Genomic DNA, 16,193 nt, shown 5'->3' with positions numbered 1-16,193 from the left:
TACAAAAATGAACTGAAAATAATCAATGACCTAAATATAAGAACTAAAACCATATAACAGTATAAAGCATAGGAGTAAATCTTCGTGAACTTGGATTTGGCAATGGATTCATAGCAGGAGCAACTGACAACAAAAGTGAGGAAAAAAAATTGATAAATTTGATCTCATCAAAATTAAAAACTTTTGTGCATCAGAAGGATATTACCAAGAAAGTGAAAAGACAACCCACATAAAAGAAGAAAATATTTATTGTCTTCCAATTTTCCTCTAAGTCTCCATTCAAGTTCATGATACCTGTTTTAAAGTCTTTGTCTGACCATGTATGATCTTAAATTTATTGTATCTCCCTGGTTCATAGCAGCTTTATCTTTTCTATAGAGATAATATCCTCTTCCCTATATCACCATATTATTTTTGTAGGATCTGAGATGTTCCCATGAAAAAGTATATGGGAAAGTTAATGATAATATAGTAGTAAGCAATTTTAATATTTCAGACACCACCTTGAAAAAGTCTGAGATACTAAATCCATTCTTTCAATGTAAATAAAATAATATTTTGAGTTAATTTTATTCTAAGCAATGGAAGTGTTGATATAGCTGGAAAATGATGAGTAATTAAAGATAAATAATAATAAAAACACAAAACAGTGCAAAGAATGTTATGGAGTTATCTTGTGTTCATCCTAAATTGTCTGGGACTATTTAATTAAGGCAAAATAGAAGAATGATGATCATAATAAAAGCTTTGTTCAAAATAAAACAGTATCCAAGGAATCACTACTTAAAAAATTCAAAGCTAGCTTGAATTGTTCTTTCACATTATAATGAAAAAAGAAATAAATTAATTAACAAATCCTAAAAAGACAGAGAAATCATTAGATATAAATTACACAGGATTACTCCAAAAATTATACTCAATAAACTTTATGGTTATGAAACTATTATTTCCAAAACAATGAAGAAAATGTATCATGAACTGTATATTGGGGTCTTACTGAAGTATTTGACTGTCATTGCTCATAAAATTTTACTGGAAAAAAATTAGTCAAATTAGTTTTGTATAAGGAGAAGAACGTGGCCTGAAACCTTGGAAGAAGATAAAGGAAGTCAGAGAGGAAGATAAATTAAGACGTGTCCAGCGGCTCTCAGTTGCTGATCTCAGAATGGCTGCATAAACTCCCCTGGGCCTTTGTTAATAGATGGGACATATGGATACACATATGCCCAAAGCTTGTCTTAGGTCTCCTAATAAAGAATCTCAGGATTGGAACTGGAGAATCTATATCTTCAACAAGATTCCCCAGAAGAGGCTGATATGCATCCACGTTTGTGCATCACTAACATGGCCAATTGTTAGAAAGGGGGTGGCTTAAGCCCAACCAATAGCCAAGGTGCAGAGTTTAGTTTAAATGTTTATGCAAGTGTGCTATCTGGAAGAAACAGATAGTATAACTATCTGAGCTGCTAAAGCAAGACTGTGTTGCCAAACCAAATCCATGAGCATTGGACCCAGCTGCACTCTCCACCTGTAAACACATCCCAGGCAGATTCATACATGCATGTGAGCTTCCCATTGTCCCAGTTCCGCCGCAAGAATGCATCCTTTGTACTCCTATTACACTATTCTATCTTATCTGTCATTCTAGTCCAGTACTTCTCAAAGAAGGTCCAGATTCTATGCAATCTCTGTCAAAATTCCGAAGGCTATTTTTTTTAGCAGAAATAGAAAAGCCAATCTTCAAATTCATAAGGTTACATGAATAATAAATGTTATATGAATAAACATGTTTGGTGATTAAAATAAATATGTGTTACATGAATAAAAATGTTTGGTGATTAAAATAATAAGATAATAAGTATTACATGAATAAAAATGTTGGGTGATTAAAATAAATATGAGAAACTTGGTTTCTTAAAGAGGGTTTCTCAGAACCTGTCATATACAAATGTACACCATGGAGCTCCAAACATAAGCTATAGGATGTAATGTTTCCAAAACATATATAGCCATGACACACTTTTAAATGGCATGGACTATCTCTTGGGTCTACTTTTCTGTGGAACACATTTTGGAATCACTGTTCATTGTGCAGGCAAAATCCTAGTTCCAGTTGTGAAGACCTCAGGCATTGAAGTCAAGAGACCTGACACTGTGTACTAGTCCTATTTCTTTTTTTCTGGTTTCTGATCATCCAAGTCTTTTTTACTGGAAAAAAAAGTCTCTCACTTTGCATCTTGGTAGGAGGCAAATCCTTGATTCACAAAAGTCCTACAATTGCCTGATTTCCTGTCTTATTAATCCTTCCTTTGACCCCTGGCAGTTGGAAGATGATAATGTGTTCTAGGCTCAGCAGATTGATACTTCCATCAAGGACTTTCTAATCATGAGTCAGCTGTTCATTCATACTCACTGAGTTAAGAATTAATTCAGGACCATGACATCCAGTGTGTGACAGCAGCAGTGCTGTGAGCAGGCCCTGCAGTGTGGCCTTTGCTGTGGCCCTATTGTTTTCTCTCCATTTGTTCCTGCATCTCTTCTAAGCTTGCTTCTCCGAGTTACTGGTAACTTGATGGATCACTCAGTGAGATCCTGGAAGTAAATTTCCTTACTGTTAAAATTGTATTGTGTATAATCAAGGAATATCATTGATACATTTGAACAGTCATTTAAAGACTGTGGCAGTCTCATAAGGCAATGGTATTAGGTCTTCTAGTTTTAATAGTTTCAGGTTACCAGTTTCTTCAATTATATTTATATATGTTGTAATTTGACTTAAAATCTTTATACCATACTTTGGTTTTCCTAGAAGTGTGTGTGTGTGTGTGTGTGTGTGTGTGTGTATGTATGTATGTATATATGAAATGATAAGAGACATTAAAAACAAAACCTCCAGATTGATATATTATTATTAAAACGATTCAAGTCAACAGACATTTAGGGCATCTACTTCCATTCAAAATGGAGTAATGGAGACCACACATCTTCCCACAAGAAAAGAACTTTAAAAAACAGACAAAATGTGTGAATCGATGTCACCAAAGATATTGGAAATCACATAATAAAGATCTCAAGTCAATTTGACCTCAGCTTCCACATTATGGAACTGGAAACAGAAGATCCGTCTGAAAGTCCATCTGTTGAAATCACACGAACTACACCACAAAGAATTAGACATTTCAAAATGAAAGAGATTAAGAGATTTGGAGGATAAGTTCTGATATGCTTCTAATCAGCTGCAATAATTTCTCACCAGTTTTCCTTAGGATAGAAAATCGTGATACTGTAGGAGAAAAACTATTCAAAGAAGTAATGACTGAAATTTTTCTATAACTGGTAAGAAGTATTTGGATTCAGAAGCACACCAAATCCCTAGAAGCACAGGTAAATCCAAGAGGTGCCACATAAAGCAGGCAACTGTAAAATACAGTACAACAGTATTAATGATAATTTTTGAATTGTTTCATAGCATTTTCTGAGGGTTTTCTCTATATGTTAACCTACTGAACCTCTCTGTGAGGAAAGACTTTGTCATTAATTTAAGAATATTTGAGAATTCATTTAGAGTACTCAGAAGTGATGTGGTACAGCAAAAAGAAAATACAACTGTCCTCAGAAGACCTAGGTGGAAACCTCACCTGTGTCACTCTCCAGCTATTTGCTGTTGCTTCCCACATGAGCAAGAAGAAGCCAACACCCGAAGGACAGAGGTAGAGACACTTGTCCAGGTTCTACCTATAATTCATAATCCCACTGCCATAAATTCATTATTCTTTACCTAAATTTCTTTTCTGAGAAATGCATTTAAATTACTTCAGGGACATTAACAGGCAAAGTAGTATTAGGAGATAGATGCTAAAAGACTGAAAAAATAGCACAAAAATACTACCTATTATTTGAGAACTTTTTGGAGTGTTCTGTTCTTGCTAGCTCTATAGCTCTCCCTCTTAGAGACAGAAAGAACCTTATTCCTTTGCTGCTGTCTGCAGGTTGGTTATACAAGATAAGGATTTGGGAGACTGCTTCTAGGACATGCTTTCCCACTTGCTAAAAAAATGCCTTGAGTCAAGGAAGAGAATCTCAGGGTTGGAAAAGATGACAAAGGTCATATTTAGGGCTCAATAAGTATTTATTAGTCCATCAACAGATGACTGGATAAAGAAGCTGTGGTACATATATACAATGGAATACTACTCAGCCATAAAAAATAAAATAATGCCATTTGCAGCAACATGGATGGACCTGAAGATTGTCATTCTAAGTGAAGTGAGCCAGAAAGAGAAAGAAAAATGCCATATGATATCATTTACATGTAGAATTAAAAAAAATAAGGACACAAATGAGCTACTTATTATTTATAACTTAGATGATTGATTTCTTGAATATGTGTAAGTACATTTGACTGTCCTTTATGATTGGATCACTGCATTTTGTTGATTCTTATTTTGTGGTTGGCTTTATTCCTTTGATAACTATGTAAGTTTAAAAAGATAAAGCTCTGATATGTTCTTAGAAACAGTGATCAGTATATCTATGTAAACTAAAAAAAAGTGCATATGCTGCATATATATATTTACATGCAATATAATACATATGTGCAGTCAAACTAATAATTCTACCTAAAAACAACTGAGAAAGGAAAAAAATAAAAATTAAAAAGTTGGGCAGTGAAAAAAAGAAGAATTAGATTTAAGCTTTTGAAAATAAATAAATAAATGTGATTGCACAGATTTAAAAAAAAGTATTTATTAGTAAAAAAAAACAAAACTACTCTTTACTACAGGACTGTCAGTGTGTGGTTAAACTTGTGATTGAATATGTCTCATGATAAGATACTCAATACTGCCTAAGGACGCCAATTCTGTGTGTTAAAAAGTTATTCCTTATTAGGATGCACTCAACCTATGTGAGACTTATTTTTCCCCAAAAAAATAATGGAGTGTTAATAATAGCAACCATTTATTGATTACCTACTATATGTCAAGCATGGAATTAGGCACTTTATATAGTTAAATTCTAATCATCCCAGAAGTCCTGCAAGAGAAGTATACTTAACTATCTTCCTTTGACATATAAGGAAACTGAGATTCAGATTTAAGTGGTTTGCCTAAGGCCAAGCACTACTCATTAGCAAAATCTAACTCTTACTTCTAGTCTGCCGAGATTGCTGTAAAAACCCAAATGAAATCATACATGAAAAAGAAATTTGCAAAGTGAAAAAAATTAAGTATGAGCTGCTCTTATAATTACTGGAAATGCCTATATGGTAGAACCAATGTCCAATGTCATACAGACAAGCTCAGTTCTTGGCATGACAAAGATACTCAATAACAGTTTATTTAATTTAACCTTGAAAATAGAACAGTGCCCTGTTACATATATTCAGTAATGCTGAGATCTACCAATCCTTCATTCTGGCAAGGAAATTCATAAACAAGAAAGGCAGTATTTCCATAGGAACCAAATGTTTTAACTACCTCTAAAAATGAGGAAGCACTGTTCTTTCATAATCATTCTGATGAGAGTGATCTTGGTTGTAAGTATTTTTGAGGATAATTGTTACAGTTTCTAATCTGATTTGAAATTGTTAAGAATTTAAGAAAGAGTCTAGGAAAATTAACAACTTACCCAGAAGGACACACAAATGTGGGATACCGTCAAGATTTCTGAAGTCTCTGCTTTCAATAATATGAGGAAGTGTCGAGAAGGCGGCTTTCAAATATTTCACCTTCAAAATAATTTTATGATAATATTTCCTATCTGTTACAGGGTTGACTGAACAGCTAGTCCAACAAAATTATAAAAATGCACACAGACCAAAACACATAAGATTTTAAATCCCTCAGAGAAAACACCAGGAAGGGAATAAAATGGAGTTCTCACCCTGCCTTTATTCTCCCAGGAACTCCACGTGCACCTGCAAACGTGAAGGTGGGTTGAGGGCTTCCTAATGTCGGTAGGCACACTCACCTGGTTCCCTCAGGCTACTCAGGCTCGTCCTCTCCATTCTCACCCAGACACTCACCTTGAGGCCATGATCTTTAACCTTCTTCATAGACTTCATAGTGTGTAACTTCCTGCCTGATTTCCTAGACACCTGATGCTGGCTTCCCAAGCTGAATTCACCACCTGAGTCTGTTCAGATTTGTCAGCTCATTTTAACAAATATTGGTTGAAGATCTACTATTCTCCAGACTCTTTGCTAAATCCTGGAGATAAAATGATGAACAAAACGCACAAGGTACTGAGCCTCTTGGAATCTAAAGTCTGGTGAGAAATGACCACATCAATAAAGACTAGAATAAGTGCTTTAAGTGAGAGGATCATGATACCGGAAGTACCTTCGACAAGGGGAACTGACCATTCAAGGGGGTCAGGAAAAGTTGACCCTGGAGATATGACAAATTGTGCTGAGATTAAAGCAAAGCTAAGAATTAAGTGAAAAGAAAGCCTAAATGTAAAATGATGGGAAAAAAAAACAAACAGAAAAATACATTTATGCCTTTGTTCATAGTTCCCTATTTATGTGCTTTATCAAAGTATTAGTTTCCTTTTGCTGCTGTAACAAATGACCATAGACTCGGTGGCTTAAGAAAACATGTACTTATTCTCCTACAATTCTGGAAGCCAGGTAATGTGCCACAAGCACTCCCAGTGTGTTCAATGAAAACAGCTTTCTCTTATATTTTAAAGGAGCTGGAGAGAAACTCTAAGTTCTTTACAGTTTGGTTAGAGCCCATAGCTCTCCATCCTGACTGCACATCATTATCACTGAGGGGGCTTTAAAAATGAATTATGCATTAGCCACACACTATGAACGAAATCAGAATGACTGGAGATGGGCTCAGGTATCTCGACTTTGTAAAATCCTCCAGATGCTTGTAATAGGCAGCCACTTTGAGGAATGACTGAGTTAGTCTACCCATAATGAAGTCACTCAACAGATCAAAGGAGTAAAAAGCAAGAGGGTCCCTTAGGCTGGTGAAAAGGTAAAGAAACTAAAGCCAATGATGTAACATCAAGAAGGTCCAGCATTCAAAGTTAAGACATGGATCCTGTCCACCACCTCACTGTGCACAACCACTACCTAGAACAGAGACTTACATTATTATTTGCTTGATATTCTTATTTCCAGTAAGTAAGTGTGGCAGGCTGAATATGGCCCCCAAAGATTTCTATGCCTTAGTTCTCAGATCCTATATATTATGTTCCTTTGCATGGAAAAGGGATTTTTGCATATGTGATTAAGTTAGGGATCTTGAGATGCAGAAATTACTTTAACAGTATTTACAGTCACAGGAAGAACTAATTCTCATGTCAGTTTCATCTGCCCACCACTCCTGCCCCATTCTTCCTGCTGCAGAGGATACTGGGAACCAGAAGCCTAGTCAAGCATCAAATGAAAGCTTGACTGTGTCTTGAATTATAAATGGGAGGAGATCAGGTAGGGAAGGTGAAGGAGTAGTTGAGGAAGGTTTAAAGGGGAAGTGGGATTAGGATGGACAAGTGGGGACAAGAAGGTAAGAAAAAAAGAGAGAAATGGGAAGAGGGCTTTATACAGTGACAAGATGATGCGTGAAGCAGAAAGGGAAAAAAAGGAGTTTATCCAGAGCAAAGGATATGTCAGTTGAAGGAAAACTTGAAATGATAAAGCTTAAGAATTTACTGAAAAAAACTCAATTGAAGGGTTTAATGAGCTTAGATTCGTTTTAATAGAGATGTTTCAGATCAGTGGCAAAGGGAAATAATACATCACCAAGAACACAATTGTAAACTATCCCCTGCCTATCATAACCCACTGACCAGTATAGGTGTGTATACATTTATTCTTTTTCAACAAAGAGACAACTCAGATACATGCACAGGTATGCATCCCCACAGGGCATAGAATGAGCTGGCTCTGAACCCATCTTCTCCATGTAATGTCCAGATTTCCTCTATTTCCACCTGAATCAGATTTAGATATGTTTTATGACAATCCCATGTCTTTGGGCTAAATGCTAAATTCAACCATCCCCTGGAACCAGTGACTGAAAAGGAAGAAGGAATATCCTAGGTAGATGCCTTGCCTACAGTGGGTTTGTAGGGGAACCAGTGTGTCCACAATTGCAATACAATCTGGACATCTCTGGGATGGAATTTTATACCCATGTATTCAAGTGTTAGTCCTATTCTCTACAATTAGATCGCAGCCTCCTTGAAGGTACAGTTTTCTCTCTTCTGGCATCTAGATTCAGGCTGATAATCACCTATTTAATATTTATTGAATGCACAGAGAGAAAAACAAAAAGTTTCAAGCATTTAAATTACTAAATAAGGGCAACTTGTCCTAAAGAGAACCAACTGCTCATCTTTTTAAAGAAAATCACCATTGTGAAGAGTGAGATCTTCTTCACTCTAAGCTTTAATAGTGATTAGATTCTACTCACTAATGCAGAAAAGCAAATTCAAACGTTTTCCACTTCAAGGTGATTAAAAAGAAATCTTCTTATGCATTTTACCCATAAAATTCAATGTTCTGTCTCCTCATTGTCTCAAAACAAGCTCTGTGGACTTTCTTAAATAGAATCTTCTGAAGTACTTGGGAAGAGTGCTGACTCCTGTATCCCACTGTGGAATTGCTGGGTGGCATTCCCCAGGGAGCTGAAGAGCAGGCTTTCGTATTTTGCAAACATACTAAGTGATTGCATTGCACATAAAGTGAGAGGGCCACTGCTGAGCATTTTATCTAATTGATGTTCATCCCTATTTGTCCAACTAGCAGTCAGCTTTAATCCACTCTGAATTGAAAGGAGATAGCCTTTCTTGTCTGAAGAACTGGAGTAGTAAATAGAAAGTTAAGACCCTGTCTTATTTTTGTTTGTCTTTGCTTACAGACTTAGTATTTACATCTAAGATATTATTCCCAACTATAAGTGTTAGAAATGACTAACTGACCAGGAAATGAAAGCTAAATGTATTAAATCACTGGTAAGTGCTAAGACTATGCTAGTTTTTTTTTTATCATGCATGATTTCTCACCAGAACCCTATGATATAAATAATATCACTTCTCTTTTGCATATGAGAAAACTGATGTTCATATAATTTAAGGGCATGCCTAATATCATAGCATACATTTAATAACTGGAACAGTTATTCAAACTCAGTTCCAACATCTTATATATTCTCCACTTATATCATCTAGAGAGTCAGACTATCTTCTGAGATCAGTCTCAGATTGAAAAAAAAAAAAGGAAGAAAGAAAGGAAGGGAGGAAGGAAAAAACGAAGGGAGGAAGGAAAAAATGAAGGCAGGAAGGAAGAAATGAAGGAAGGAAGGAAGAAAAAGAAAGGAAAAGCTCTAACAGCCATATAGAACTTTTGTGTATTAAGAACCAGAGTATACGGCAATTCAAACTTTCCAGCCCCTGACTATTCTTTCCTTGATGCCCACCTCATCTCTAGAGCATAATTTTATTTACTTGTTATAGTCACAAATGTCTATTCTATATTTGGAAATTCTTGTCAATTAGGATGAAGTGTACCTGGAACAATAAGTTAAGAAATATATAAAGAGACTCTTAAACAGTGGACCAAAGTATCCAATAATTTTCTTAACAGATGCTTCAGTAATTGGTGTGTTGAGCTCAGCCACTGAGTTTCAATGTGACAGATTAGATTTTTTTCCTTTTAGTTTGTAGTTTTCATGAAGAAGAGGAATAGAGAAAGTTACCCAGGATGTCGTATGTGTGAAAAGAAAAGTCTGTTTGTGTAACAAAGTAGGTTAACTTTAAATTCATGCTTTTTTCTATGATCTGCAAAGTAAAATCCATACATAAATCAATGGAGAAAAAAATGCATCAAAGGGGACAAATTATATTTAAAAATAAGTCAGTTTCCATGGACCTGACTAGGATTACCAGATCAGCCTTTATGAATGTCATTGTTTGCAGACTTCATTTCCTCATTTGGTGATGAAATTCATCATATACTGTTTTATTTATCCAGAAGGGAAATTATATGTTGGACCTTCATTTATAGGCTAAATCTATGCCAAGCACACACCCACCCAGAAATCATTGCACCTATCAGTCATTTCTGCAGCTCCACCCCATAACCTCTTATCTTCAGGTTTGACCCAACCAGAATCTTCTGATATCAATCAGTGCTTCCCGTGTAGACTATAGCTCTATGAGACTGAATTGCCTTCCTAGTAATTCTTTCATTAAGGATCAGAAATGTACTTGAAGCAATCAAATAAAATAATGAATGATTTTTCTTTAATCCAAAAAGCACTAGAATTTACACATCCACATTAAAGATTCACAGCAGGGGAATAAGCAATATTTTCAATCCACCAAGTGTTATGAGAAGCCTCTTTTGGAACTGGATTTAGCACTACTTCTAAACCCCACAAGAAAATTATCTTAACCATTTTATAGACACACCCAAATTTGTTCATTCATCTAGCACCACTTCTAAAATCACAAAGAAAAATAAAAATGTACCAGCACTATAGCTACTCAAAAGAAACTCTGAGAGCATTTCTAAAATTAGAGTTCCCAAAAATGCTGTGAGCAACTTATGAGCACTCAGCTGGGCAACTCTAGTTGGGAATGTAGCCATGTTCATTGGAAATAGTACTTCTCTTAACCCCCATTTACAAAAAATAAAAACAAAAATGGAGAAACTAGTTTGGCTTTAAAGACTAGTTAGGTCGAGATTAATTTGAATGGTGCCCAAATGAAATACAAAAAGAAGGTATTTTAGACAACTAACATGGCAAGAGGACTTGAAATAGATTGGGAGTGGTAATGGCATAATAGATATCAGGTAATGGTGTTGGAATGAATTAAAAGTTATACTCCCATGGTAGAAACCAACCAGTTAAGCAAGTTTTGCTTTATTCAATGAAAAGAGGGGAAGAAAATAAAGAGTTATGGGAATCCAGAGGAGGGACAGCTGACTCTGGCTTGGAAACTCAATGTCCTCTTCTCAGGGACTTACAGGCATCTGCACCACCGGATGACCATGGCTTTGGTTTCCACAAGACCTAGATCTTGCCCCAGTTCTTCCATTCACTGCTGGTGATACCCTGAGTCAGTTAACTTCTGCAGGCCGTGGTTTCCTCATCTGTACAAAGATGATAACAAAGCCTCCCATGGAATGCTGTTGAGAAGATTAAAAGAGGTAATGAAATAAAGTAATAAGACAATGGATTATGTGCTGGCTCAGCCCTATTATAAATGCTCAAGTAGATTGTTTCACCCAGCAGGCAGGAGGATGTGGCCAAAACCCAAAACTCACAGGAAACTGCAATCATTTCCACTCTTGGTCCATCAGTGCTGAATTCGAGAGGAAATGGGGTTTGACAGTAGAAAGAAAAAGGAAAGGATTGGAATAGGGAAAACCTGGATTTGCTCATCAGATTTCAGTACACTGTAGGTCGGTCCTCACACCCCTTATGGTCTTAAATATTTAGGTGATGAAAGAAAGCTTAGAATGGTTCTAGCCTCGAGAGATGGATATTCATTTGATTTCCCCCCACTCCTCTTTCCAGTTTGTGCTCAGATTTCCCCCCATGAAGCTTAATACCCTGGCTAAAATCATGCCCTTCTGTCTCCTCAAACTGCTTTCCCTTTCTCCATGGCTCCTTTCCCTCCCCTACATTATACTCTACATTTGTCAGTTTTCATTATCTTTTTCCCACTCTGGACTATAAGCTTCCTGAGGACACATAATAGTCACTTAATCATTCGCTGGCAGATGAATGAATGAATAAACCAAAAAATGAATTCCAAAGAACGATGAAGGATGATTGAAGGAAGATGAAGGATGTTTGAAATTTATCTCCAAGTTTTGAAGTGAAATAGTATAGATAGGAAAGACTATTAAATGGAGAGAAAGGAAACCCAAATGAGCTTAAGCCCGACCACTAATGAGCTGAATGTCTGGGGGCAGATTCCTCTCTAGCTTAATTCCTTAACTTGAAAAAACGAAGAGATTGGACTAGACTATCCTTTCGATGCCTTTTATTGCTGTCTTTTTCTTATTTGGGGACATCATAAGGGGAAGAAGAAAAGGATGCCAGAAGGTATACAGCCTGCAGACAGCCCAGAAGGAGCAAGGATGTTTACCAAGTGGAGAGTAAATTGATGCTCACCGGTGACTTTTCCTGAGTGGCCGAGCAGGTGAGCAGTGCCTTCCACTGAGAGAATGCCTCTGGGTGTCAGAATCGCCATGCAAGCCTGATTCCAGTGTAAAGTACTGACAGGGGCCACATCACCTAACTGCTGCAAGTCCTAGGTCTTTGCTGGGAGACATAGCCTCTTTCAAATACAAGCCAAACCCCTGTCTTCGGAGCCCATGCTGTTGCTTCTTGTCTCAACTAGCAACCAGGCAATGGCTGTTAAATGTATAATCCATCCAGCCTGGATTCGTTTCCCCTGGTGTCTCCTGTATGTTATGATCAACATCTTCATTAAGCACTCTCCAACAACGTCATTAACTCTCTCTCATCTTCCAGAAGCCTCTCATCAGCTTCCCTTACCAAAATCATTTTCTTATCTGTGCAGTGGTATCCAAACATGTTTCATTTGTTTCTAACTGGTAGGCACACATTTTCCTGTTACTTTCGCCATCTCTTAATGACAGCTTATATCTTTGCTTCATCCCCTTCCTCTTTCTACATGCACCGTCCCCCACATTAATTTCTTTCCCATGGCCGACACTGATTAGCTGATGAAGTGTCAGGTTGCACCGAATGTGTGTAACTTGCTCGTTTCCAGAGCCGCCTGGCACAGAATTGCTCCTGATCAGAGCAGTTGTGCACTCAGCAAGCCACAGGCAGTAGCAACTTCAGCAGGCAGTCCACAGCTCATGCATGCTGTCAAATTAATATTGCACTAGCATTAGGAGAGCCCAGTCTCTCCTCTTCTGGTGGCATTCTAGTGTGACTATACCATGCTGTATCCTAGCTTCTTTATTCTTCCTGTAGGACATTTGAGGAGTTCCTGGGAGAATTTCTTATCACCCTTAAAGTTGCTCTCAGCCAACCTTCCTATTGTTTCTAAACTGTGTCCTTACAAAACTCAATGCCCCTTTAAGGTATTTACAAAGCAGAGCCAAGAGTTGGAGGACAGAGGAGCCAGAAGTGATGTGACCAGACTTCCAACCCAGGCACCTGGTTTGTCAGAAGGAAACCAAGGCCCACAGAAGTCACTTAGCAAAGGACACCCCCTGAATTACTATACCTTAATTATCCCCAGTGGGCATAGGGAGAATTAAGCCAAATAAATATTTAACAGTTGATCTGAGATTACTCACTACACTGTTGACAAAATAGGGTTCAAATTTATATGAAGGTGGCGGAGTTGAAGACTACTAGCTCATCCATCAGAGCAACTCATTACGGACCCATGGAGATAAACAGAAGGAGCACGTGCAGGGAGGTAATGGCGAGAGAGTCCCACGGGAATTGCCGCTGGCATCTCAGCAGACCTGGGCTGGGTTCTGGGAGGAACCAGCCTGACAGCAGGGCTGTTAATAATTTAATGGGAATTTCTGGAGTTTCTGAGCACCACTTGGGTCAAAGTTCTCACTTTTGAGCTTAGTTTTTGTTTTTTTTTTTCTTATCCAACATATTTTTACTAATAGGAAATATGCTAATACACACATATGCCCACAGGCATCGTATTCAGACACTAGGAAGACGCAGTTCTCTTCCGCAGCTGGGTTTCTTTCACTAAGCAAGATACAGAGGCTGTCTTTTCTTACCATGAGGCGCAGCCAGATCTACGATATCCTTTTTATTTGCTGCCCAGCTCCCCCGCTTACTAGCTGATGTGACCTTGACACTTATTCTCTCTCTACTTTACTTTCCTCATCTGCCAGTTGTGGACAACCATACTACCTAATTGCAGGGTTTTGACAATTAAATTAAATTAATTACGTTTACACTTACAGCATAGACAGAGCAGCTTCACCTATGATAAGCATCCATTGGTTAAAGAAAGTTGGATATGCCTAGAATCCTCAATGATGACGAAGCCCGGGTTGACTTTATAGAACCCCTTAAGATGCCACAAAGCACAGTCATAAAGCATTGTTTTCAGCACTCTCATTTACAGATGAAGCGACTGAGATCAAAAGGAATAAAATTACTTAGCCAGGGGTCACAAGACTAATTCCAAATGAGCTGCAAGATGAACCCAGATTGCCTTACTTCACGTCGACAATTCCCCTCCACATTTTCTTTCTCTACCCCTATATGATATTATTTCTTTCATATTACATTTTTAAACAAACATGGTATATATGTATATATATGCATTTTATATACATATACACCATATGCAGAATACCTATGAGTTTTAAGCTGTTAATTCCATATGTTAAAATAAAGAAACCCAACTTATAAAAGTTGAATTCCAATAATCAAGAAAAGCCCAGGGAGTTACTAGTGTAGATGAACTCTACACCAACCCTACTCCTCAAACCTATCATGTCATTTGTCAACATTTATTCTGTTTTGAACTCTGGAAGCTATATAATTTTCTTGAAATGGTCAGACATAACACAGAAGAAGAAGAATAAAATCTTCTCTCCATCTTCATGTATCTAAACTGAGAGATGGATCACTTTAAATACTCAGTGAAAAGGTCCAGAAGTCTAGGTAGTTTGAGGGATAACTTTTCGCCAAGTCATAAAAGAATAAAATGATCTTCCTTGTTTAAAAAAAAATCTATTGCAGATAATATAAAAATAAAAGACTAATCAAAGGTGAATTAAAGGATAACAAAGAGAGAAAAAAGTGTAATCTGATCTCATGTAAATATAATCATCATTTATTACCTTAGCTTTCATTATTTATATTCAAGTATTCCATGCCCTTTAAAAATATTTTATATTTTCTTCATATGTGGCTTACACGAAGTTGTAAAATTTACTTTAAAGAACTAAGTATTTTTGTTGATATTTTGAATAAAACTTTTAAAGATAAAAATCCTACAGTAAAACACTATTAAATATAATTCACCATAGTAAAAATAAAATTAATGTTTCAACATTAGAAAATTGATTAATACCACATTAAGAGAGTAAAAGGGAAAAATCATACAATCTTCCCAATAGATATAGGAAAGTATTTGATATACAGTTGTTCATAGTAAAACTCTAAGCAAACTAAGAATGGAAAAGAAATTCTAGAACCTGACAAAGGATATCAACATCGTTTAGTAGGTAGGATACATAATAGTGAAACAAAAATATCAAAACGTTCCCATTAAAATTAGAAAAGAAATAAAGATGCCCTCTATTCTCACTTAGAATCAGTATTACACCAGTGGTCCTGGCCAAGGCAAGAAAGAAAAAGGAAGGCATAAGAACTAAAAAAGAACAAAAGTGTCAAGATTTGCAAATTTACAATTATTGCAACAACAAATCCAAGAGAACCTAGAGATGAACTATTGGCATTAATAGAAATTAGCAAGATTGCTGGATGCACAAACCAATTATATCCTCATATGCCAATCCTAATCAAGTAATAATCAATTATACATAATTGACAGTAACCAACTATCAAGAACACAATGTGACAGAGTGGTGTATATAATATTTTGTCATTTTTAAAAGTTTAAAACCACGTGGCCTATTTGGGAGTACGTACCCAAGTACATAGAGGTATAAGAGCTTCATGAATATTGACAACCGACAAATTAGGCAAGGCTGGGCTACAGGAAAGGGAGAGGAAAAGAATGGGACTGGAGAGGGGTCAGCTGTTTCTGTAGAACATTGTTTGAAAAAATAAAAGCAAATGGGACAAAATGCTTAGATTTGGTAAAGCTGGGGTTAAAGCTGAGTTCATTTTATTGATCTCTATACTTTTCACACATTTATAATACAAAATGTTTTACTGCCCCATCGAAAAGCAAAGCAAAGCAAAGCAAAGCATAGAAAAGAAAAGAAAAGTGCAATAAGGGAAAATACATGTTAACAAAATTTTAAACAGCATTAACCTCTCCACACAGGGGGACCTATTGCAAGTTCCTGTTAGAAGGAAGGATGTTCCTCTAGCTCTGTCAAAGCAATCTTCCTCTAGCTCTGTCAAAGCAATAACAATCTACAGCTTTAGAAACTGGCATAAAAGTAAAGAAGTGTTCCCCTCCTTTGCCCACAACTCATCTTCCAAATTTGCTGGAGAACCCTGCAGGCC

The sequence above is a fragment of the Camelus ferus genome, chromosome 5 (genome assembly GCF_009834535.1).
Source record: "Camelus ferus isolate YT-003-E chromosome 5, BCGSAC_Cfer_1.0, whole genome shotgun sequence".
Lineage (NCBI taxonomy): Eukaryota > Metazoa > Chordata > Mammalia > Artiodactyla > Camelidae > Camelus > Camelus ferus.
Note: the sequence above shows the minus strand (reverse complement) of the source record.